The sequence below is a fragment of the Accipiter gentilis genome, chromosome 3 (assembly GCF_929443795.1).
Source record: "Accipiter gentilis chromosome 3, bAccGen1.1, whole genome shotgun sequence".
Lineage (NCBI taxonomy): Eukaryota > Metazoa > Chordata > Aves > Accipitriformes > Accipitridae > Astur > Astur gentilis.
The window spans coordinates 44,819,501-44,844,758 of record NC_064882.1 but is presented as its reverse complement, the minus strand read 5'-3'; the positions used below and the strand labels follow the sequence as shown (position 1 = coordinate 44,844,758).

The window sequence follows — 25,258 nt, the reverse complement described above, 5'->3', positions numbered from 1 at the left end:
TGGCCTTCCTCTCCCCCCCCCCCCCCCCCCCCGCCGCCGCCGCCGCCGCCGCCGCCGCCTCCTCCTCCTCCTCCTCCTCCCGCCTCGTCACCCCCTCAGCCGGCGGCGGCAACGGCAACGGCGGCGCAGGCGCGCTGCCTCCTCCCCTAGTGGCTGCCGCGGGGAGGCTGGCGGCCGAGGCGGCAGCTGGCGGGTTCCCCTCAGAGCCGAGCGAGCGCGGCTGAGGGCCGGCAGCGGGGAAGGCGGGCGGGAGGCGGAGGCGGGAGCCGGGGTGTGTGTGTGGTGGTGTGGTGTGGGGTGGGGTGTGTGTGAGGGGGTGGGTGGGGGGGGGTGCGGCGCCGCCGGCGGGGCCGGGCGCTGTGTGAGGGAGCCGCGCCGCACACCCAGCCCCGTCAGTAACCGGCGCTGCTGGGGAGGAGGAGGAGGAGGAGGAGGAGGCGGCGGCGGCGGCGGCGAGAGGTTCTCCCACCCCCACCCACCGAGCTGAGGTGAGGCCAGGGCAAAGCATCCTCCTTTCTTCCCCTCATCCCTTCCTCCCTTTCATCCTTTCCCCCCCTCCTCCCCCAGCTCCTTCCTCTCATCCTTCTTTCCTTATCCTCCTTCCCCCTTATCTCGCCTTCCCCTCATCCTTCCTTGCGCTTCCTGGTCCTCCTTTTCTTTCTTCTCTCCTTAGCCACCTTTCTCCACTCCTCCCCATCCCCCAGACTCCTTCTCCCCGTGCCCACATTTCGCACCCACCAGAAATAATGGTCGTGCCTTCTTTTTCTCTTTTTTCCCCCTCCCTTTTTCTTTTTTTTAAATGCAATTTTAATTCTCGCCCGGTGAAAGAGGGAGAGGGAAAGAGGCAGAGTCGGTCACAGACAGAGATAATCCCCCCTCCTTTAAAGAATGGATTTGAATTAATGGTCATTTTGTGGTGTGCGTATTATGGGAAGAGGGGGATTATATTTAGGGAAGAAAAGAAAGGGTCAAAGGTGTGTTGTTCCACTTATTCATCTATTTACCTAGCATCACTTTGAGGTGAAACCCAGCTCCGTATTATTTTAAGCCTTTCTTTTAATTATCATTATTTTATTTTTTTAAATTATTCTCCTTTCTTCAGGCGTCAGAGGTTTCTTCCTCCCTTTTATCCATCCACCGTGCGTCTCCGTAATTTACAGTCGCTGCCGCTGCCGCTCTGATTGTCTCAGCCGGGAGCCGGCGGGGAAGGGGCTGGGGGAGCGGGGCTGTGCTGTGGGGAGGGGGCTGCGGGCGCCGGCAGAAAGCAGCCACCTCCATCCCTTCCCTCTAGGCCTCTGCCAGGGGCTGAGACCTTTCGAACCACCCGCTTCATATCCCACCCGGAATCCAGCCCGAAAGGTGCTAGCTCCCGTCAAAGGATTTGCCCCCGTGGCAAACGAGCGAAAGTTCGAAACGCGGCTTTGTCTTCCCGTGGAGCGCGCTGGGGACGGCAACAGAGCTGTGTGGAGGTCGGCCGAAAGGCGACGGCCAAAGTGTCTCGTTGCGTTGGCTTCTGGAGTGGAAGAAGTTTTGCTTAGACGTGGTGGTGGTGGCGAGGAGCGGCGTCGCAGGCGGCGAGACTTCCCTGGCTGCCTTGCCCGTTCGGGAGTTGGCGTTGTGGATGCGTGCGCTTAGGGGAGCGTCGGTACGCCAAGGGTTCGGGAAAGTAACTTTTACATATTTACGGCGGGGTGTAGCGTGAGGAGTAGGTAGCACGCACCTGCTCCTCTCTAGGTTGGAGGGCTGAATGCCATCCCTCGTGTCTCGCCGGTTGTCTGCGATGCCTGTTTTCTTTCTGAGGTGATGCTCTGTCAGTTGAAATGATCAGTTGGTAGTTGTATTTCTCTCTTCATCAGTTGTGTAGTGGCAGAACGTTTATTTGACTGTTAGCATGCTTCAGACAATCTCAGCCTTTTTAAGCTTCTGTTTGCTGAATTAGAAGTTTGTTTATACTTCATCAGGATAGATATGTTTCAGAACCCCTGTTATTTTAGAAATCTCTAGATACCACAGCAGCCGATACTATAGCAGAATTCTATCAGCCTGAATAATATTAAAACACACGTTATACGTTATCTTGGCATGTATTCCCTAAGTAATGTTGATTCTGCTAACTTGTCAAGATTGCGGCGAATGCTGTGTGTTTTGGAGTACAAGGTACAAGATAAGTAGCATAAATAGGGGTAGTCTTAAATGATGTCGCCGATGCGAACAACAGATCTTACTGGCTTTGTGCCTATTACAATGCTGCTAGTTTTCCTTTTTACCTATAGTGTCTATGATTGATAATATGTATTGTGTCAGGTTTTTTATACTCCGGGTCAAACAGAATTCTTTCCAGAGGAGAAAAAGTACTGCCCTGAGGGATGAACTTTTGCACTCAATTGTGTAAATCATTGTTTACAGAAATACCACCTCAGCTGTGTACAAGATAGCTGTAATTCCATTAATGGGCTCTGTGGATGACAAAAGCCTCAACAGGAAGGCTCCAGCGTCACTTGAGCCCTTACATGGAAATGCAACCCTAATTTATGCAGATTTCTGAAAGCTCTTTTAATATTAATGTCGAGCATGTATGGTTCTACTGAAATGCCTTTGAACCACTGAAAACCAAGAGTATTCATAGACTGAGACTTTAAAGCCAAAGGAAGCAGTTAGATCTTCTGCTCTGACCCCTTGTCTATTATAGTCAGTTGGATTTTACCCAGTTACTTTTGAGTACAATAACTTGTGTTTGACTGAAACCTATTTTCCAGAAAAATTGGAATTTTGATCAGAAGACAGTAAGAGGTGGAGAATCTGCTGTTTATTAAGTTAGTTGCCTTCAGCTTCCAGTCACTGGTTAGTAATGTGCCTTTCTCCACTATGCTGAAGAACTCTAAAGTTTTTTTTTACCATGGAGGTATTTACCTGCTGTAACCTAGTATGCCCTCTCTTCCCTATTTGCAGAAGACAAGTGAACTAAAATTCTTTAAATTTGTCACTGCATGCGTTTTCCTCACAACTCAGTTTCTGTGGCTTTTTTCCCAAATCCACTTTTTCAGCGTATTTGTGAAAACATGAGCTGGAAACAGCATGCCAATGCCTTGTCTCAGGGGTGTTTTATGAGTTTAAGTATTACCACTCTAGTGTTACTCTTCTGTTTATACATCACATGTACATATTTAACCTTCATCTGCAGCACTGCATTTTGATCTACTTTTCACTGGGTACGCTCACTGTGGCAAACCCTTTGCAGGACTGTTTCTTTCCACAAGAGTTCATCATTCTGTAGGCTAGCATGTGTTTCTTGATTGTAGCTTTATAACTTTGTACCTGGCTTTTTTTAAGAATGTTTTGTTTCTAGCACAGGTTGAATATACCAAACACTCCTAGTCGCTTTTTGTAACCGATTTATCTCAGTTACGTAGCATTCTATCAATTTATAACATGCAAATTTTGTCACGATTGATTGTGTAGACTTACATATAACTGAAAAGGTGTTTCATGGTAGTGGCTTCACCTTTGGGGAACTCCATGTTAATCTGAGTTACGTTGTGATGCTTTCTTCTTGAAAGCTGTTTTTTGCGTTTTAAGATGTCACTTAACCAGTTCTTCACCTGTTTAATTGGTGCTATTTTGTCATCAGGCTGTCATAGAATACTACACCAACTGCCATAGAAGTTTATATGTGCATATGGATATTTTTAGCAATTGGAAGTATCAATTGTGTCAAATAATAAAACCAGAGTCATTTAGAGAAGATGAATTTTGATTAATTTTACTTCTTATTATTTGTTACATAGCTCTGATGTATCAGGTGTACCTCATATAATTTTTCTTAAATTATTGTTTTGCCCAGGACAGGCATCATTCTAACCTTCCTGTAGCTATAAACACTGTCTCACTAGCGCTTTTAGAGTACAGTTGTAACAATGGTGTTCATTCAGACTCCTGAAATTTCCCCAGTATTTCAGAATGGCTAAAAATTCATGCTGGTGGGATAGATATCTCCTTGGACACTTCTGTGAGAACCCTATTCTATGGTGATCTTTGGTCCTGCTGACCAAAAAATTATTGAAAAGTAATACTGTTTTAACTTTGTACTTGCAATGGACTGAAGAAGTAATTAATCATTCTCATGAGGCACCAGAAATTCATCCTACTTCTTTGCAAATGCAGAATTACTTATTGAATGTATCTGCCCTTTTGCACTATTAGTGTAGATCAGAGTCCCTGTTTAGTAGCACACCTGCGTGAGGGCTAAGATTTCTTTTGTTGTTACAAATCTGTGCCTCCCTCCTTTTTTTTTTTTTTGCTGTTGCCAAGAAATGTCTTCATCCTCACCTATCAATTTTTTACACTTACTGTTTCAAAAAGTATGGAATTTGTTATGCTTTAATACTTTTCTTCTTGTTATGTATGGCTTCTTACTTCTAATAGCAGTATTTATTGAAATCTGTTTTGTTGCCAAATTGTAGTAGTTATGACAATGCCTTCTAGGTATTACATGCTGTCTGAACACGCGAGTATGAGATTTATTTTTTTTCTGTGTACGATGGCAGAGCCATACAATTTATTACATTTCAGAGCAGAGTCGGCTTTTGCTTTTAATATAGCGTGTTTCAAGGCTTGGCTAAAGAAAGCTAAACTTTTTATTTATTTTCTCCATACTTTGTTCATAGGCAGTACAAAGCATAGAACATACTTTGGTTTTAGAAATAATACCAAATGGTAGTAGAAATCTGAAGGGCAAGTATACAGAAATAAATAATACAATATGTAGTTGGAAATGGGAAGGGCAGGCATACAGAAATAAAGAGTAACGACATTAATCTAATCGTAATTAGAGTAGCATACTTATGTCATAACTTGATTGGAGTTTTTGTGGCTCAGGTCTGTAGAAATTGTTTCCCTAAAGCTAATTTGAGGTAAGATGCAAGAAGAAGATATAAAAAGAACAGAATTGGAGGGGAAGATGAAAGTGACAAAAAGAAAGTTCTATTTTAGAGGCTAGCTAAGAGCTGCTTCTTGTCTAAAATAAACTTGTTTGTTTCATATAAACTTAACTTTTGTTAGGATAAATTTTCTTGAGGAATTAGATAAACGATGAAGTGTATCAGTTGACCAGCAAGGACTTTCCCAAGGCACAGCTTCCATCACAGCAGGCTTCTGCAGGAAGCACAAGTGGCTGAGACTCTAGTTCCTTTGTGGAGCTCCATTACTGATGGGTAAGGTCCTCCAGCTGTATCAACAACACCGTGAACCTGACTGTGATCAAACTGCTTCTAAGTCTAGCATGCCTTGAACACTGTTGGAAAATAATTGCATTAACATTTTAATGTGAAAGAGGCAAAAATGTTTAGGACTTCTGTAACAAGTAAGTTGAAGAGATGACAGCAAAGAACAGAAACCAGGTTTTGGCCCATTAAAAGAAGTCATTAATAACTAAGTTATTCTTGTATTCCAGCTTCTTGCTGTCTTTTGGGAATTCGTAATACATCTAAATATATCTCAAAGAGTGATAACACTGTTGTATTGAGTCTTCAGCTGGGCAGGCTCAGCGCTCTGTGGATGTAAATGAATTTTGTCTCAGGTTTCTGGATAAAAGCTCTACATCTCAATTTTCTAAATGTTTTCCTGAACATCATACCTGAGCCATTGAGAGAGTACTAAGATATCTGGTTCCAAACAGTGGTGGTATACAAGAAGGCATTTTTGAAAGTTTTCAAACAGTAAGATAGGTTGAAGTCATATTTAGATAATAAAACATCAGCTGCCCTAGGAAATGAACTTGGTTGTGGGCATCACGTACCAGTACAGTTAGCTGAAAATCAGAATTTTCATGTTATGGAAAATCCTCATCTTTGGGAATAGTGTTTTAATTTGGGTTGTAACAAGGTGGTGAAGTTTAAAATTTCCAGCAAAATGAAAATTATTTCCCCAAGAAGGAATATTGCCACCCCCCACCAGCCCTTGATATACATATTTTGTTTTGAATTTCATTTCCTGTCATCATACAAAACATTTTGAGTTTATGGGGAGCAGGAGGAAAGCTTTTCAATAGTTTTTCATTGGATGTGTTGACAAAGCACCCCTTTCTTTGAAGTACTTTTACTCTGCTGAATCAGCATTTCTGACAGCAAGTGTTTTGTTTTTTTTTTTTTTTTTTTTTTCCTTTGGAATATTTTTTGGCTAGCTACACTCTTCAGTCACATCACTCCTTGCATTAGTATTCTAGTATTGAGAACAGTAGAGAAACATTTTCAACATTGCTGCAGAGACTGCCCAAGTTTTCAGGCTTCTTAAATAATGGGAATTATTCGGTTAAGTGAAGATGAATCCTGTAACAGTAAGAACATCTCACAGGGTTTTAATTTGAGAGGTAAGAAAAATAGTAGATTTTGGAGTTATGCAGAAGAATCTCTGAGTTTAGAATATTTAAAAGCTATTTTTATGGATATTCCAATCTGTTGTTATCACTGGTGTTATAATAATTATTATGTGACATTTCTCTCTCCTGTGTACTTGTCCTTTTCTTTGAAGCTATATATTTTAAAAACAAGTATATGTTACATTATGCTTAAAGTAGACAAGAATATTAGAACAGAAGACAATTTGAATAAAAGTGGAGCCTAAATTCCGAATATACTTGTTAAGCAGAAAGAGGGAATGGTTTCGGTCAGGCTAGGCTCCCCGTTGCCCAGGTGACTTCTGCAAATGGGACTTAAGCTTTTAAGTTACTTAAGGCTTCTTGTAAATGGATTAATCAGTTTGTCCTTTTCTACAACTAACCAACTTTAATTTTTAATACTCTATTATTTACTAACAAAAGCCACCCCTCTATATTCCATTGACTCTGTCTTTATGGAAATTCTCCATTAAAGCCCATTCAGCACAGCAGGGACAGCTAAATCTCTCAGTTGTCCAAGTTTTACTTGTAAGAAATGGATCAATTAGAAATATTTTATTCCTTATATTATAAATACAGAAACTGCATCCATCCTTTGCAGAGCTGAGAAAACTGCTTTTATCAGTTCTCTAAAGTTTTCCAAACATCAGAAGAAATTCCGAAAACCCTCTTCTTAAAGATTTAACTTTCAGGTTAGTTTATGGAGTAAAATACTACTACAGAAGTTTAGTAAGCACTGGTTTTATTTCTATTGTAATATCATAATGTTAGTAGCAGTCGTTGTGTCCTTTCCAAAGAAATTGTGTTAACAAACATATATAAAACCTCTTGAGAAGTGGCATAAAAATATTTGCAGTTTCATTTGCTCAAATAATCTTGAGACAGATATATTTATCTGATAAGATATTTTTTTGATCCTTCACTGCCTCTGGAAAAACATTTTGTTTTTCGCTCCTTGGTCTAGTGAGATGTCCTCTTTAGTGTTCTGTAACTTTGGAGTCAATTTACAGATTTTTGCAAATAAATAAATTAATGAAAGTAAATAAATAGAGAATAATTAACTTAATATAAATAAATAGACAATAGAAGGGACATCCTCTGTCATTAAATATTATCTTCCTTGGACATTTTTTGAATGGTCTCTCTTTCTGATATAAAATATGATCAGCTGTGATAAGTTACCCATGGTTAATTCTTCATGTGAGTTCATATCTCAACTGTTGCATATCCCCCACTGGATGCAATATTGCATCTGTAAGCAAGATGGGGCTAATGCATGGAGGTTAAATTTGTTTAATGGCCAGTGTTGTGTAATAGAACATTTGATTATTTTGTTAGATGAAAACCACATGATACATATTTCCTATTAAGATGACTAGATATCATGCTTAAACTCCTGGAAGCTAAAGCTGCTGTTGCTTTAATAATGCCACCATATATATTGAGAAACTTTGAGCATAGAAGCCAATTTCTTTTTGTTTTTTTCTTCATCTTTGGAAAAAATCATATGATGAAAATGGTTATTTCAGTTTTTACCAAAATGGAAAAGGTTTTATAACTCTTTAAAATTGTGCCAGAATTTTTCAGTAAAATAAATTGTATCATCTGTGCTTGATTTTGATTGAGAATTTATCAAAACTCTTCGTAAATAGTTATCTGATGGTTACAAATGTTGACTGTTTAGCTAACAAAAGACTGTTCAGCCTTTCAAGGAAAGGTATAAAATGACAACTAAAATTTCAAGTGAGAAGCATCCACAGCAGGAAGGATGCATGTTTTAAGTAGCTCTTTTCTTCTTTTTTACAGATGATGATAAAAAAATTCATTCATCTTTTAGGGCCAGCAGTGCTTGCACATAACCAAGCCTGGCTTTAAACAATTGCCATTTATTTTTCCTGTTGATGATAAAGATTAGACTATCACTCATCAGCATTAGCAGTCCTGTTGGAAATAATTTAGCAGGTTAAATCTGGAAGTAGGAGAACAGTTCTTCCGTTTGTAAAATGCAGGAACGCTGGTTAATTTAATTCTTGCAATTAAAATCCACAGGTGAATCTTTAAAATGAAGTTACAGAATTGCAAAGAAACAACTACCATTTCTCATCAGTTAGAAACAACTGCTGTTTTTTACTGAGGTTTTTTTTTTTTTATCAGGGTCAAAGTGAGAGAGATTCATGTATTTTTATTGCAGCATATGTACTCATTTCTAGTTCTTATACAAATAGTCTTGAGTGCTTACTATAATCAAGTCAGAAATGCAAATTCAGAATTACAGCTGCTTAGTCTAATTTTAAACATATCTATTATCTCTGTAATCTACATTTCCAGTGCTTAGATGCTACGCAGAAATACTTCTAAGAAAAATAAATTGTCAGGAAGTCCATGAATGAAGGAGGATGAAGCTATGTAGGGATAGAATAGGAATAAATAGTTTCAAACAAATATTCTAGTTGGCTGGGAGCACTAGTCAGAGCCCTCAGCAATATGCAAAGCTGTCACTTGTACTTGGGTGGGCTGCCCATACTTTCTGTAAAATTCAAGCCTATTTCATTCAGCTGACAAAATGTTTTGGACTTTTGGACTTGCTAAATACTGTTTCTGGGTCACATCTGATATCTAGCGAGAACAGGAACATTTGAAAAAAAGAGAGAAAAACTGTTGCTATCTTACGATATAATTTCACTTGCATGGCTTATGGACAATTCAGAGTATGACTAAGGCAGCCAGCATACTGAATCCCTGGATGCTTTAATCTGCTCTTGCACACTAAAAAGTTTTTAGGTGACTTGCATCCTTGAACAAAGTTTTTTCTTTTATACTCAAATTCAAACCCTTGCATTCCGGCCTAAGCCCAGGGAATATTGGGTCAGTGCAGGTCAGAGTAATGAAACTGTACAGGTGCTTTCTAGATGCTAAAGAACAGTCAGGACACAAGTCCTGAGCAGGATTGTCTTCTACTTATGCTCTGTTTGTGTGAAAACCAGCATCAAACCTTATACAAATTTTATCATTCCCCTGCGTGCTTTCCTCATCTTCTAAATAACTTAAGTGCATTTCCACAGCATTTTCTACAGCCTTACAAATACTTTTTGGCTTGCCTTGCTCTAATTCTGTATTTACTGCCAACAGTATTTTTTTTTTTTTTTTACAAATTCATCCTAAGAACCAGAAAACATATGGAGTATCTATGGTCGATATTTACCTTCAGTTGGCAGGGTAAGAAATAGCATTTCATTATTAATTTTTATAATATTTAATATATTCAATTATAATTTCTTTACTGCAATCAGAGAAACGATCACCTTGCTTCTTGACTCTTCTTGGAATATCAGCCAGAGGTATTTTATGGTCCCAGGTGATCTCAAACGCTGCAGCATAACCTAATTTACATGACAGAGTAATATGGAAGCATACATTTTGTGCAAACATAGCCAAAAAACCGTCAGAATTAATGTCTTGAAGTAGTTGAGAAAGCTGAGCCAGTAGTAGTAGCCATGGTGACTTTTTTTTTCTTTGCTTTAAGTAGAAATATCACTGATTAGTAGTCTTCATGTGAGCCTTAAACCGGGTATCCATTCAGCAAACTACAAATTTGGTGGCAGCGAAACAAAAATCAGATATGTGGACAGACCCCACACATGAAAAGCTGTGTGGCTTGGATACAAAAAGAGGAGGCTTGCAAACACAGTTAGGTTGAGAGCTGTAATGATGACACACATGCTTTTTTGAGGCTCCGCACTCCATGTTCTTCTTGTTTGCTACTAGTTTCAGAACTGTTTTGGCTTGACAGGCGCTGAAGTTGTACCCTTTAGCTCAGATGCAGCGAGAGACTGACTTTGGACTGACAGATCCTTCGGAACTCAGTTGCATTCTAAGGGTGTAGTCAGCTTAATTTTAATTTAATTGTTTTATAGCTTTTGTGTTCACAAGAATGATACTGAGATGCACTGACAACATGAGTGTGTTCAGGTCTCCTGTTGGCTTAATGAGTTTATTTTTGCTGGGTGGTTGACAGTCAACCAAAAGAAACAAACAAAAAAAAATTACATAGCCCAAGAACAGCTTCTTGGCAGGTTTTTCATAAAAAGATCAGTCAGGGGGAAGGGGAAACACTTTTTTTTTCTTTTAATCAGTTTTCCATAATGATGTAAAAATTGGGATCTCTTATTTTTGCTCTCTCTGCACCATAAAAGTGTTAGAGACGGTGTGAGGTCCATTCTGTTGCTGTGATATCCAGAAGAAAGATTTCTTGTACCCTAAGGATGTTGCAGGACTTGTGATGGCTAAAGCCTTTCCTGATCCACCTTTGGGAGCCAATTCACAATAATTAAGTATTTCTTGAAACAGAGCGTGAACGAGATGGACTCTGTAAGGATAGGACATGGGTGGACCAGAGCAATTAGTATGTGGTTACACAAAAGGAACAGCTTCAAAGGAAGGACTAAAAGCCTCACTCCCCAAGGAAATAAGATGTTGGAGTTTAAACACTTTAGGTGTGCTTGAAATTAGTGGTGTGATTTGGGCAGTTTGAACCTGGATCTTCAAGATTTTGAGTGACCTTGTCTGCTCAGGTCTTGGCTATGCTGGTTTGGATGTTTCTCTTTTATTACTGTTCTTCATGAAAAGTTTTTTTTTTTCATTGGGATGAAACCACAAAAATGTAAGTGAGGAAAGAATTTTGAAGTCACTCTTTTAAAAATGTATTTTTAATCATTTCCACCTAGCTTTAATTAGAAATTACTAAAAAAAAAAAAGCTTAGAATTTAAGTAACTTCTTGTCCATTACAGCTAGGGTGTAGGAAATACAAAGTGTAGCTGCTGTGGGAAAAGTATATTGCAGAAATACTTTCATCAGCTTCAAGGAGGGAAATATGTAAATAGAGAAAACATACTGTGTCTTGAATAGATTAACTTCCTTTATGCATTAAAAAAAAAAAAAAAAAAAAAAAAAAAAAAAAAAGAGCACCCATGTAGAACCTTAGCTCTGGTGTTCACGTAATACCCCTTTTGTAGTAAATTAGGTGCCTCAAATCTGAAATATGTTTCTCCAATCTCAAGAAACGTGCAAAACATGAGAGAGACTTCACAATGACCAAGTAGAAAGATTTATTTTACCGGGGGCCTCTTCCAGTATTGCAGATGGGTTTCTGGGTATCTTAGCTAAGGGACTAGTTTGGGTATTCAGATTATGCAAGATTAAATCCTTGATCCTTTAAAAGTAATTATAGAATTTCCATTAGTGTTGCAAGGCTCTTACCCAATACTACTGGAGCTGGCTCTGCCTTTGGGTGTGGACTGTGTCTAGATCTTCTAAGTGTAACAGGAGCCAGTCCCGTGTGGTATTACAATGATACATAAATTACTTAAATCTCTGGAAAATTTATATGCTTATCTGAGTTACCTTATAGAGCTGTTGTCAGTACTAATTGTATCTGTTACATGCTTTGGAAGGCAAATGATTTATGCGAGTAGGATTTTTTTTTTTTTAACATTTCAACAGGTTAAAAAAAACCAAACCAAAAACCAGTAAGTGTGCAGTACATCATCACTTCTTTGCATCCGATTTCTCAGCTGCTGAAAATATGCAATACACACTGTTCAAACTTTTATTTTAATGAGCTATTTTTTGTTCCTGTTTTGATCTAAAGATAGCTCTTCCTCTGAAGTGAGAAACTCGTTCTGTCATGTTGGGCCAGCTGAACAAAACATTACAGATGGACTCAGTTATCTAAGCATGAGCTTGTAACACACCGTTTTAGACACCTTACAGCATTCAGCAGACACCTTACAGTATTCAGCTTGCTCTTCAGTTAGATCATGGGTCTCATGCAGGTCCTCTATCGTATCTGTTGCTGCTGTCTTGCTTCTGTACAATGTCCTGGGTTACAGCTCATCTTGGTGATGAAAAAAAGAAACACAAACATATCAGAGCATTGAGTTATTTGATGAGTTTCATTATATTTCTCTCAAATGGTTTTAACATTGGTGGAAGAGTGCCATGGGAGGAACCACGATTCTTGGTTAGTCTTTAGTGTGGCAAGGTACATTAAATAATTATGAAATTTGGTGAGGGTACTGACATTTAAGAGATCCCTCGAGTAAGTGGAAATAGGGAGAATTATGAATGTTGTCTTAAAATTGTGTGTATTATAGGTGTGTGTATCTCACATGCAGAATATCCTGTATGAAGGATCTAAATTTTTTGTTGGTCTGTGTTTTAATTATAGAGAGTACTATGGAAAAATCTTACAAAGTGAGGTGCAAGATATGTCAAGGATGGTGATCGTAGTCAATATGTTAGAAAGGTTTCATTGTTTCTCCAAGGAAATTTTGGTGTCTGAGGAACAACTATTGCACTTTCATTTTTGGTTTCTACTAAATAAAATAGATCAATTTGATGAAGGTTTGTAATCACTTAGATTTCTTCTGTCACAGTAGTGATACTACCATGTGCAGTCCTTGCACATGTTTCATTATCACTAAAGAAAGTGTTGGGTTTTAGCCATATTTATCAAGGTCCTCTCATTTGAAAGTGCAAAACAAAACAAAAAAACCTATCACATTTTACTTCTGTTAAATAAAGTATTTGTCTATTGTCAATCTTAAACTTCAGTCCAAACTTCAGTCCAAAAAGTATATGTCTATATAGTTCTCAATACTTTAATGAAAATTATGTGTTGGTAGTATTTTTAAAGTTAAAATTGCATTTTGCAGAATATTGTGGAAAAGATGAAAAATAGACAACCTTATTTTTTATTATAGTAAATTATTTATGCTTTGGGTGATTTCTGGATATCTTATGTGTTAATGTAATGAATAGTTCCACTGCTGAACTATTTCATGCTAAGTTATGTTCTTAAGCCAAAGGAAAACAACAGTTTTTAAGAGATGTATTTGTGTGAAAACTGTTAGCAAGTGCTTGTCATTGTAGTGAGGCCTCAGTAAAGTGTAAATTATTATTCCTTGAGTTTTATTTCAAGACAACTGAATGTAAGGAGATGCTTTTTTGCTACACACTTGCTCAGAGTTGCTAAAGTCCAATATTTGCTGTGGTATTGCTCTTTTTGTTACTGCTTTTTTGTGGTGAAGGCTTGTGATTTCATTAACAGTTATTTTAAAACCTGAAAAACCTGACAAAGGGCTAACTAGAAAATAATTCTGTTTTCCGTGTAGATAAGCACAGAAATACATGAATAAAAATCAGGTTGGCCTCTCCTCCACGCTTCAGAAGCCTCCTGTGTGGCTTTATGAACCTTTGGGAAATGGGCCATGTTATCTTCAATTTTGTAAATAATTAACAGTCTCTGTATGATTATTTTTATCAAAAGTATATTTCTAGATTAATTTGCAGATAATAATAGTTGTGGTTCTTGAGACGCGGTTCTGTTTTTGCTGGTTTTGTTTATATTTCTGGCATAGGAGAGTAGGATCTTGCCCATTAGCCACCTTCCTTCTGTGGGAAGCCATGCATTGAATGAGGGAGTTAAACAATTTTCACAGACTTTGAACTTGTGTTACATTGTGATAACCCTTGAAACCCAAACATGTATCCTATATGTTAACTCCACCTATAGTTTCCACAAATCGTCTTAAGAGCTGCTTTGTCACTCGCAGCGTCAGAACACAGGGTAGTGTTTGTCCTTTGAATTAAGCAACAGTGATTAAATTACACATGCTTTCGTGATCCTTATTTTTCCTGCCTAAAGAATGGTATGGTGACCTTGTGTTGACACTATGGAGAATGTGTGCTTTGTTAACTGCATTTGAAATCTGCCCCTGAAGTTTAAACCAGAGGCACTTGTTCTAAAACACCAGCTTTGTTTTTTGGGGTTATCACTATCACATCTGGACCTTCACTACCTTAGGTGCCATGTGGTAGTACTTATTCTCCTTGTATGTATTTGACGTTATTTGCTTAATGTAAGAAAACAAGCCTGTACTATGTTTATTTTTAAGAGAAAAAAATGACTTTCTCTGGAATGATGACAATGAGCTGTTTATTACCACAAGCTGTGCATTTTATTTTCTCTTAGTTAGAAAGCAGTGATTTGTCTGAATTTTTGGAGTGGTTTTTAAGTGAATAATGATATAAGAGCATTCTTACTTGAGGCTTCTTATAAATGTAGTTATTTATATGAGGAGAAACTGTTCAAGCGTGGATTATTTATGCAGGGGAGAAAACTGGCTCTGGATTGATATAATTTTTCTTTCCCATCTTCTCTGAACTAATTTGTTTTTCTCTGTGCAGCGAGCGCTGCATATGCTTGCAACTTTGTTTTAGACACTTAGGAGCTCCTTGTACCATTTCTCATAATAAAATCATCCAATTCAAACTTTACCTTCTGTTCTTCAAGGCAAACTTTGTTCCCTTCTGGCTTCAAAGAAGTGTTATGGCCTTTCCCCTTTCATTTTTAGAAGACCTGGTTTTATCATACATTTAAAAAATAGAACTGGGATTTTTTTTTCTTGGTCTAGTGGTATTTGCATGTTCTTTTCTTAATTTTTTGTATTATTTTTTTTTCCTCTGCAACAATTGCGAGATGGATGAGAAGACTAGCTGCATTTTTGCCCCCCCTCTTTTGATTTCGCTTTTGATGCCAGTCCTCTCCTAAGACAGTCCAGTCTATGCCTGGAGCCTGGGCTCAACTCCATGAGTGAACTGTGATGTGAATCCACCCTGTTTAGCCACCAGATTGTTTCAAAATTGGTAATTCTGCCTAAAGCATTGTTGATTATTGACAGTAAACATAAAGAGAAGATGTAGAGGATTTTATATCAATAAAGATCTTTCCTACCTAGAGCCAAGAATGACCTAATTTTTTTTTTTTTTTTTCTTTTTAGATACACCAGCAGGATCTGTCTGTAAACAGTTTCTAAGCAACAGCTGCCTGTCCTCTAGAAAGAATGTCACTTTTTATCCATGACTCCTGGGTTTTATAGCCTTTCTGCCCAAATCAGCACCCTAGATTAGGGGGAGGTTGGAGCAGTCTTGTCAGCAATGATAGTTCTCCTTTTTTCTAGTATCAACCACCTACGGTGTGTTTGAAATTAAATCGCTGTCTCCTTTATTGTTGGTTTCTCAACAGCTTTGCTGTCACAGTCCAGCACTGTGAATTATTTCCATGCAGTTTCATAAACATTCTGTAATGATCAAAGAATGTGTATTTCTACTTCCATTTAAATCCAAGAGGTGACAAACCAGAAACAGCTAATTCTTTTTTTTCTTTTTTTTCATGATTACATGGTCTGAGCTGATTTTAAGGCAAAACCTGAGTTTTCCCCACAGCATAGCAGGTGTCTTTCTTCATCAAGAGTTGTGTGGCATCTGTCTCGAAGACTGGGGTAATTCAGAGGCAAAGGAAACGAGAGCCCTTTGTGATCAGATTTTTATTACCTGGGAGCCTGCAGCTCAAGTGACCGGTTTTCTGAGACTTGCCTGCATTAAGCACTGTCGAATAATTTGCATCTAGAGGTCAAGCAGTAACAACTACCCAAGAAAGAGAGCTACCCTTTTCCATGGTAATATAGTGGTAAATAGGAAAAAAAGGAAAGAGAGACTAATCTCACTGGACATTGTAAGCTCTTGTAATCAATTTTAAACAGATGTTCCTTCAAAACAGCAATCATTTTCTTTTAGCCAAAGATCCATATAAGATGAAGTATAGAAAAACAATTTTTAGAGGGGTTTTTGGTTTGGTTTACTACCAAAATCTTTTAAAAGAATATTAAGCTGGGGGCTGTGGAGATCAAGTAATTGGTTCAGGCTATTAGAACTTACAGTATTCATAAATGTCAAGTTGTCTGTATTGCAGCTGAGCTACCATGTGTTGCCTTAGCTGAGACTGCTCTTGAGATGGGGAAACACAGATCTTGTAGAAAATAGGTTAAGAGGTAAAAAAGAGTCAGCTGGAATCTGTCCCCCATTATATTTCAAGTAGCTCTAGAAAGCAGCCTTCAAGAAAATATGGTGGAGGTTACTTACAGAAAAAGCTTGAATTTTAACATACTAATTCCATGCTCCCATTTATGAGTTGTTTTTGCCAATTCTTTGAGACAGCGGAAGTAAACTTTCAGTTCATTGAAGATTTGGGAGGAACAAGAGTAGCCTCATCAGTTACCATGGGATGGTAGGATCTCCGTAAGTGTATTGTTCATTCTACTTATTTATTTTCAATTTGCTCTCTCTTATCTGCTACTGTTAGAGTTAAATAGTATTTCAGTTTGAAAAATGGTCTTACTGCTTTTACTAACAGTGCCTGAAGAGAAGGTCTGTGGATGTTGGAATCAGTTAGATTTGAGTAATAGTTATGATCGATAATATAGGCTGTAGCCTATGGCCTGTTTTAAGGGAATTGTAGAGTTTATTTCTTCTGCCAAAGAGATAAAATCATAGGTCTTTGTCTGAGTACTTTTGAGAAAAACAGAAATCTCTGTATATGTTTCCTCTGTTACTACGAGAAGTTGTCTTGTTTCTTACAACTGTCTTTATTTCCTTTGTTTGAAATCAGAGATTTCTGCTATGTACAGAATGGGGAGTAAAAAAGTAATTGAGGCATTTTTCTGGCTTGCATTAAGAAATAAAAATGAGTAGAAGGAATTCTGACTTATGAAAGAGAGGTTAGATGCTATTACGTGCAACTGGGACACGCAACAAGAAAGGCAGTTTAAAATACCTGTATGTTTAAAAAGCTAATATTAAAGTAAAAAAAAGTTGAGTAAGAAGACATATGAAACATGAGCTTTTGAAGAACTTTCTATGAAAAGGGCAATAAAACTAAGATTTGTGACATTCTTACTTTTTAGGGGCTGCTAGGGTGGATTCCTGTCAAATAACATAAAAATAGACTGTGATGAAAGACTGAGAGTAAATTCTGTTTTTTACTGTTCTCAGCATTCTCGCCTTCTCCATTACATTTTGGCCAAGAGTAGTGTATTGTGAGAAAATTCAGACTAAAACTAAGCTTTTGTGGCTTTGTTTATTTCTGTTCATTTCTTACATAAATGAAATGGTAATCTCAGTCAATCGCTATCAATAATTGGCTGATATTTTCTTCTAGATTTGGGCTAAACTTACTTGATAATTACTCTTTCCTATAGTAATAATTCCTCATTATTATTTCTCTATTATTCCACGAGACATGGATAAATCCCAATGAAAGTGTTTGTTACTAAATATTATCATGTATACTAAATATTCTTTTCTGTACAAGTAGAATTCTTCCATCTTTTGCAAGCTCTTGGTTTATTAAAACCCCCTTGCTTTTCATAAGCAAACTATTGTAGCTCTGTTTCCTGCATATATTAGGAAAATGTTTGAAGACTGTAGGGAGTGACCATGCAGTGAGTCATCTTCTGTTGAGAATAAAACCTGATACATTTGTGAATGAAATCTGGCTTTGTGAAGTAGAGCATGTAGTTCGTTATTATTGTGTTTTGGGGGATTTTTTTTTTTTTTTGGTATATTTTTGCTTTTAACAGATGTGCAAATTAGGAAAGTTTTAATTAGAGTTGGGAAGTCATGTCTTCCACATTTATAAATCTGCAAATATTGGGATGAATTGGGTTTAGTAGAACTTTTCTATGACTAGGAATATCTGCCTGAGGTGTTTGGAATAATTTCTGGAGGTGCCTCCACAGACACTTTTTAAGGAACTCTGATTCCTAAACACAAACAGCAGGATGCCTAAAAAGTTTGAAAGTGAACTGAACGCCAAAAGCTTGATGAAGCTCCTTGACTATCAAGTAGCTTGTGTTAGAACAAGTAGAGGATTTTAGCAGAAATGTGAATTGATCTGATCACATACATGAAATGCCAAAGTCTGCATAAGGCTAACTCAGAAAATATTATACATGGTGATTACAGGCAAAGTTAGTAACAAAATCTGGTATTCTTTCTGTAACGGTAGTTGAAAATGAAGAGGATATGTATGGGTTGATTCATCCCTGGTTATTCCATTCTAGCCTGTAAGAGCTAGCTGTTTATGGAGTGCCTGAGTCTCAGGGTAGCAACTGGACAATAGTTTTTAATTGAGGACAGATGTGTTATTGTTTCATAACTTCTCTTGTTAATATTTGCCTCCTCTCTGAAACATTCTGCTGCAATTGGTTCCACAAATCTGAGGGAAGAAGTACTGCCTATTTGACGCTTAGAAACCTGATGACTGAAGAATTTGAGCTGCGTTTAAGTTCTTGTATCATGGATAGTAATGTGAGTTCTATTCATCTCCGTGCTGTCCGTCGTCACATTATTTTAATCATATTTCTTCTCTGTGATTTATATTGAAAATTGAAGATTGACGTGTGTTTAGACTCTTTTCCTGTGGAAAGCTTTCAATTCCTCTCATCGTGGAGACTTTAGATACATGTTCTAGTTCTAGCAGACCTTTCTGCAGGTGGAAGGGCACATGGCATTAAAGATGTAGATGTGTAATAGATTTATACAAGTCATGTTGAAGTATTCCCCCCCCCCCCTCCCCGCCCTTTTCATTTCCTGAACAAAACCAAATCTGTGCAGAACTGCTGGTTTTTAGAGGGCTTTCAGCTGTGACTCCAGTATCAGTTGCTAACTCCAAGCCAATCATTTTACATGTAAAGTAGGGTTGCTTTTCCCTATGTTTTCCCCATGTTGTTCCTCATATTTTGCAGTGGTGAAAATGCACTTTCATCTGCCATCTTTGTCCCTCGCCACTGAGCTTGATAACATCTGCAGTTTTGTGTGGTGAGATTTATACAGGAGTATCCTGCTTTTATCTTCTCTTCTCTTCTCTTCTCTTCTCTTCTCTTCTCTTCTCTTCTCTTCTCTTCTCTTCTCTTCTCTTCTCTTCTCTTCTCTTCTCTTCTCTTTTCTTTTCTTTTCTTTTCTTTTTTTTCTTTCTTTTCTTTTTTTTTTTTTTTTTTGTTGTCACTAGCAAATAGTTACTTCACTTTTCACATCCTTTTTTCCAAGTGGTACCAGGAGTTCAGTCTGTGGACTAGTGATAATATACAAGCTATGTAGGGAAGGTGTGAGGTTGTGCTTTAACTTCCAGTTAGATAAACAAGTTAACTATTTTAATAGGCAATATAGTTATATTGTTATGAACTTAAGTTCTGCAATGAAATAGGAAAAGCTCATCGATGATGAGGCAGAAGTTGTCTGTCTGAAGAGAGCTTTCCTGAGCTGTAGTCAGGGATCACAGAAGAGGAAGACTCTTGTTTTTGAATGAGCATAGGACTAAAACCATTGGTATTAAAAACATATGAAACAATCATACACATTTTGGTTCAAAGCCTTGTAGGAAGTGGGGAAAAAAAAAGCCATATTCACTATGGTAGTGTTTGATCTCCAAAAGGAACTACATATACAGGGAGACATGCTTAAAAGGCAGTTAAAAAGAACACTAAACCATACTAATTTCTTGGGGGTTATTGTTTTTAAGAAATTTCAAGGCAGTAAGGAAAATAAATAATGCTCATTAAAATAGAAAATGAAGAAAAGACAATGAGGAATCAGGACAGTAGAGAAAGCTATTTTTAGATAAACAAATATTTTTGTAAAAGGTATCATAATGTGCAAGTATTCAATGCCCAAGATATTGTAAGGGAGGCCAAAAATAATTCTGCAAAAATGTTAAAGATGTGAAAACCAATTATGAATCTTTTTCAAATCCTTTGGAAGCAAGAAGTGTTCCAGCAAGTTGGCAGCCATTAGACAAGTGAGGTAGAAAAGGTAGAGTGAAAGACCACGAGGCCCAGCAGAAAAGCCAGGGAGATTCTGTGCATCCTTGTTAACTGTGAAACAGTTTATGAAGGATTTTCACAGAGTAGCTTACAGGAAAGGTGTCTGAGACTGAAGCATTAATTAAAGGTGTTTTAGAGGAAATAGGTACAATGAATAGTATCAGCTGACTAAAATGGAATTATTTTTTTTAGATCAGCACGTATTCATTTTTTAATGATTGGTCTCACACTTGCTGCTCTCTGTGTCTAAGATATGATGGCTGGCTTAAGTGCTAGGTTTCATTCCACAGTAAGCATTGATTAGTTTTGTCTTTTGTAATTCCTGGATTGACATTGTCTGATTGTTACCAATTTTTATTAACGCTTAATGTATTATCTTGTTTGAAAAGGTATGTAAGGTGAAAGGTGTTTTTTTTTTTTTTTTTTTTTTTTTTTTTTTTAAAAAACCACTTCACTTTCCATTATAATCCTATATGAAAACTATTTGTATTCCATTGAGGTGCCTGTAGTAGTTTAGGTGACCTGTAACGTTTTGTTGCCGTTTTTAAGTTTATCTGGGTTCCTTTGTTCTCTTAATCTTCACAGAGATTATTTTTTCAGACACACTGATCAAAGATTCACTATCAAGATGGAAACTGTGTATGAAAAGAAAAGTTCTTCTGTGGAAAAATTAATCTGACGTTAGCTAAATTGGTTTTTTTTGAAGAACTGGCACTTCATTGTCACCTGTTTACTTCTTGCATTTCCTTTAGCCTGCAAATACTAGTAATTTGTTAATTAATCCCATCATAATTTGCAGGCTTTTATGTGTTTATGCAAGAACTTGCTTCATGTTTTAATGTTGGTAAAGAAGAAAATGCATTTTCTTTCTGTCTTTCTTTCTGTCTTTGTCTTTCTTTCTGACTTTCTCTTCAACTTAAGGGATTTTCAGTTCCAGTAAGAGTAATCTTGTAGTCAGACTGGAAAGGTGTTTTGAAGACTGAAAAAGAAATGGGTTAGATATGTTGGTTTTCTCTGTGGTCAGGGCACAAAGTGATGGTAATTGCTTGGACAGGTTACAAACAATTCAAAATACAACCCTACAGTCACTTTTTGTCCTCGATTTGAAGGCATAGAAAATACTTATTGCTGTTAAATACCTATATAGCTCTATACATTCTTTTTTCTGAGTTACTAATATTCCGTTCTGTATTGCTTCTTCAGATTCTTCTCAGAGCCATTGGTGATGAAAGCAGTTTCTTTTTGAGAATAGCACCATAGCATCAGTGAAAAAATACTTTTAATTCTTTAAAATGTCCTTGCATGGAACCTCATGTAATAAAGTTTGAATTTTTTTATGTTTGAAATTACATTTTTTTTTTTTTTTTTTTTTTAATTTTTGTATTAATTTTGAAATGGCTACTTACAGAACTTGGTAGTGCAGAACTGAAAGCATCTCAGATTTAAGTAATCTGACCAGATGGATATGGCTGTTACTTTTCCAGATGAATGAATTGTGAGGATTCAAATATCTGACATATATAAGTTAAGCATCTGACAGTGTATCTCTCTCACTGGAGCTGTACAGTCTGTATCCATGTGTGTTTATATATATCTTCTGGTTCAAAAAGTACAGTTGTGGAGTGATGGATGTTTTAAGGATCAAGCACTGTTCTTCAGACCTCTTTATGTAATGGATGTAGAAAGATCCCATATTTAAATGCTACTTATTTTCTGGCATATGGATTTTTCTGAATTTTCAATAAGGTCAGCCATTTTTTTCTTCCTCTGTGGAGTTAGGACAAAACCAAGCAAGTTGAGTAGCTTTTGTATATTTGTCTGATACCTCTTTGCTCTGTCCTTCTCAAGAGCAGAGATTTCTATCTGCAAAGCCAAGTATATTCTCTTTATCATTTCATAGTATGCTTCCACAAGACAAGTGCTGTCCTGCTTCTGGTACAAATGGGTGCAATCAAGGCAGTTTCTAATCCGTGATGATTGCAGATTTCTTTGAAGTCAATGGGTGTCCTGAGCATCCTCTTAGAGGCTCAGTAGAAGGGATGTTTGAAGCTTTCTAAGTGTAACAGGCTTCCCACCAACTCCTACGAAGTTGCTTTACTTTTCTCATCTGTTTAAAATTCATGTGCTCCTGGCTTCTTAAGATTGCTTTTTCTCTTCTCTCTCTGTGTTCGTGATTCTTTCACCTTCAGTCAATAATAGGAAATCCTGTGCGAATTGAAAAGCCTGTAGTACCCAGATGTCAGCTGGCGTTCACTATGCTACAGTGTTCCTTCAAGTCAGTTGTTTTCAAAGGAGAAGAAAATTGTTCATTATAAATATATTTAATAAAATCACACCGCTCATTGAGTTTTTGCTGGTTTGCCTGGGGGTGTGAATAAAAACATGATCAACTTAAACATGGCATCACTTTTTTCAGTATTACTGTAAAAAGCATATTAAGCTTTTCATTACAGTCCTTCCATTTTCAGGGTTTTATGTCACCTACTAATTTACTCATTATAGGAATGTTACGTGAAAGGTCCATGTTGAACCAATCAAATTTTATTTGCAGAAAAATGCTCTCCAAACAGCCTTTCCACCTGTTCAGGAAGACATGCAGTTTGCAAAAATTGTACTAAAAAAATCCAGACCCTTTTGTTCAGAGAGAAGGAAATGTCAGATTAGGGTTCTCTGTATGACGAGAAAAAAATTAGTTTAGCTTATGGACTAAAAAATATTTTTTCAGTAATTATTTTTCTTTTAATTCTATTCATATGCTCAAAGTTCAGTATACAGTGATATACATATATTTCTTGATTTTTTAAAATTCAATCTAAGTTAAATAATAGCATCTATTTAGTAATCCCTGAAAAGATTATTTTTCTCTATTTTTCATTATTCTTCATTTATTTATTTTGCTTCATGTATCTGCATCCATATAGCAAGAACCTGATCCATAATGCATAACATCACGTCGGTGCTTCCAGATTTAATTCCTTTTTTAAAAAAAGAGGGAGGGGGGAAAGCAAGAGAAATTCACCTTGTAGTTGTCATACACAAATGGGTAGTGATGTTGTTTACGATTCTGTGAGAGAGGAGGCTGGTTTTCATATATTTTAGTACCTTTGGGTTTGAGTCTTGTACAAAGATCCCATCCTGGTTTTGCTAAATGCTATAATACCCGGCAAAGCCAGACTCAGTCTGTCTGTTCAGAATGAAAGACATCAGCTGGATTTAGACAGATGGAGTGCAAACACAGACTGAGTTAGAATGGATCGGCAAGGAAAGGCTTGGTGACAACAGCCCAACCTAACCCAACTGCCACTGAGTTTCTTTACGTGGTGCAGCCAAGAAAAGTACGGGGAGGGGACTGAAAGAAAGCAATGAGGAGACAGACCTTTGGAAGAGTTTCCTTGCAGGTGTCAAATGCAGCTTTTGAGAAGGTTGAAAGTCACCTGTTAAACAATTTAGTCAGCTGTGTTATGGGACGTTTATAGCTGAAGTCAACTTCCTGTTGCAGAAGGCTTATTTTCGGCAATTCTTCAGTTCCATGGCTAACTTAAGCAGCTGCTGTTGATGATTCTCATTCTGCACCACCTCCTGAGCTATACAGTAATATTTGGGCACAGCTGATCTGTGCTGAATTAACTATCTTTTAAAAAAATGCCTATTTTAAACCTGGATTTTTTTTCTTGGTTTCGTCTGGTTCATTATACACCTGAACAAGTACTTGTACGAGCAGAACTGAGAGCAGGAGCACGGGGATAGGAAGAAGTGATGAGGAGTAGGTGGACACTGCTGAAACCATCACTGCTGCAGAAGGAAAGCCTCATTAAACTACAGGCCAGTAGGTGTCTGTAGTAAAGTTTTGAAAAACTTTAAAAGTGAAGGTGAACAATATGATGCAGAAAGGTGATTTATTTCGTGGAAGAAGTTTGAGAAAGCACTGGCTTTATGAAAAACTAAAGTTTCTTTGTAACAGTTTCCTGAGTGCATATGATGGAATAAGATTTCCATTAACAGAAAGTGAGATGCATGATGGTAATATCAAGAAGAGGAGGGGAAGAAGTTTAGCTTCAGGTAAATGGATGAATTGGAATGTCATAAGAGTGTAAAATCTGGAAGATTAGGTGTAGCTTGGATAGGATGACATAAAAGGAAATCCAAAAATAGTACCTATATAACAGGTCAGAGAGATAGTAATTTCATTTTTGACTGTGGATATGATTATCCAGACACAAGGTATAGAAGCCACATGACTTTCTTTTATACGTCTCTAGTGTCTTGATAACTGCTCTAAAACCTGAATATCAGGACTGAATGCAGTATGGCCTTTCTGTTGCTTTCCATATGACCTTTAAAACCTTTTAGTCATTCCTTTTCACGCTATTCCCACTCTGTTCAGAAGTAGCCAGTTTTTTTCTTTGTTGCTTTATGCTTTTGCATTTTTGTTATATTGCAACAGTTTTCTTGAATGATCCCAATTTACTAAATAACTCAGATTTTGTGTCTGAATTATTTTCATTGTTGTCTGTTTATCTTTGCGGTGTTTGCAGTTTTATCACTTTACCTGTGATACCTTTTTTAGTCTATCTTCTGTAGAAAATGTAAGGTGCTTGGGAAAATATTTTATTTCAAGTAATGGATCACCAGCCTGAAGAGGCTGAAAAATTTTCTTCTACCTGAGAAATCATACCAACATCTAAACTGATTTTCTTGGGGCAGGTAGATAAATTGATTATGGCAGGAAGACATTTATGCTGGAAAAGACTCGTAGCTGGTAGTTAAAGCCTTTGATTTGACCAATGCTCGTTAGTCATGGTAAAAGGAAGGTAAAGCAGAAAAGCATCCCTTTGAGGGTTTATTTATACTGGTCACCTGAATATTGATGTAAGCCTTTGCCAGTTGCTCCACATTGAACTTTCGTGTGCAGATATTCTTAAATGATGCTTCTGTTTTTTGTAGCAGTGAAGACATTTGTATTGATTTTTTCTGGGGGGGGGTGGGGGGTGGGTTGTGTGTACCAATATTGGATTAACATACTTTGCATAGATATATTTGAAACAAATGAAAATTTCATTACTTAATAGTTTTCTTGACGTTACCTGTAAGGCTAAGCATGCTTTCTGCATAGATTAAGGCTGAAGTCAGAATTAAGTCGGTATTTGA

At 37.4% G+C, this 25,258-nt stretch overlaps 1 protein-coding gene across 2 annotated transcripts in view; it reads left to right on the top strand.

Moving 5' to 3' along the window:
* Positions 1-410: 410 nt before the first annotated feature.
* CTNNA2 (catenin alpha 2) overlaps positions 411-25,258 on the top strand; it is a 512,225-nt gene continuing 487,377 nt past the window's right edge. For both annotated transcript variants that reach the window (XM_049792668.1, XM_049792672.1), the window contains exon 1: positions 411-488. The gene's annotated coding sequence lies outside the window, so the exon portion shown is untranslated. The remainder of the gene's footprint in view (positions 489-25,258) is intronic.